Source organism: Schistocerca cancellata, chromosome 3, assembly GCF_023864275.1.
Source record: "Schistocerca cancellata isolate TAMUIC-IGC-003103 chromosome 3, iqSchCanc2.1, whole genome shotgun sequence".
NCBI lineage: Eukaryota > Metazoa > Arthropoda > Insecta > Orthoptera > Acrididae > Schistocerca > Schistocerca cancellata.
The window spans coordinates 695,424,371-695,425,192 of record NC_064628.1 but is presented as its reverse complement, the minus strand read 5'-3'; the positions used below and the strand labels follow the sequence as shown (position 1 = coordinate 695,425,192).

The 822-nt window shown below is 47.9% G+C and overlaps 1 non-coding gene across 1 annotated transcript; it reads right to left on the bottom strand.

Annotated features, from left to right (window-relative positions):
- Positions 1-353: 353 nt before the first annotated feature.
- Positions 354-428, bottom strand: Trnas-cga (transfer RNA serine (anticodon CGA)). The gene has a single exon. It is a non-coding gene; the product is annotated as a tRNA-Ser (tRNA).
- Between the last annotated feature and the right edge of the window lie 394 nt (positions 429-822).

Sequence of the window (822 nt, the reverse complement as noted above, 5' to 3'; positions counted from 1 at the left end):
TCTTACCCAAAAACTTTCAAACCTCCAGGATTCAAAGTGTCATCAGTCGTACACGCCTTATACGGGAGGTTCTGACCTTGGATTTCGTTGTGTAATACTGTTTAATTATCTACGCATCTTCTGCTCGTTGAAGAAATCGCACATAGAAAAATGATAATTACAATGACAATTATATTCCTCAGTCAAAGCTGTGAACTACAAAGAAATATACACTGAGGTGCAAAAGAATGGCGAGGGGGCTGCAGATCCCTCACCCTTGCCTCTAGAGAAAAAATCTTTACAGACACGTTATAGTGTCCTGGCCTGTTACAAACATATCAATTCAATGAAACTTCCTGGCAGGTTAAAACTGTTTGCCGGACCGAGACTCGAACTCGGGACCTTTGCCTTTCGCGGGCAAGTGCTCTACCAACTGAGCTACCCAAGCACGACTCACGCCCCGTCCTCACAGCTTTACTTCTGCCAATACCTCGCCTCCTTTCTTTCAGGAGTGCTAGTTCTGCAAGGTTCGCAGGAGAGCTTCTGTAAAGTTTGGAAGGTAGGAGGCGAGGTACTGGCAGAAGTAAAGCTGTGATGGTTCAAATGGCTCTGAGCACTATGGGACTTAACATCTATGGTCATCAGTCCCCTAGAACTTAGAACTACTTAAACCTAACTAACCTAAGGACAGCACACAACACCCAGCCATCACGAGGCAGAGAAAATCCCTGACCCCGCCGGGAATCGAACCCGGGAACCCGGGCGTGGGAAGCGAGAACGCTACCGCACGACCACAGTAAAGCTGTGAGGACGGGGCGTGAGTCGTGCTTGGGTAGCTCAGTT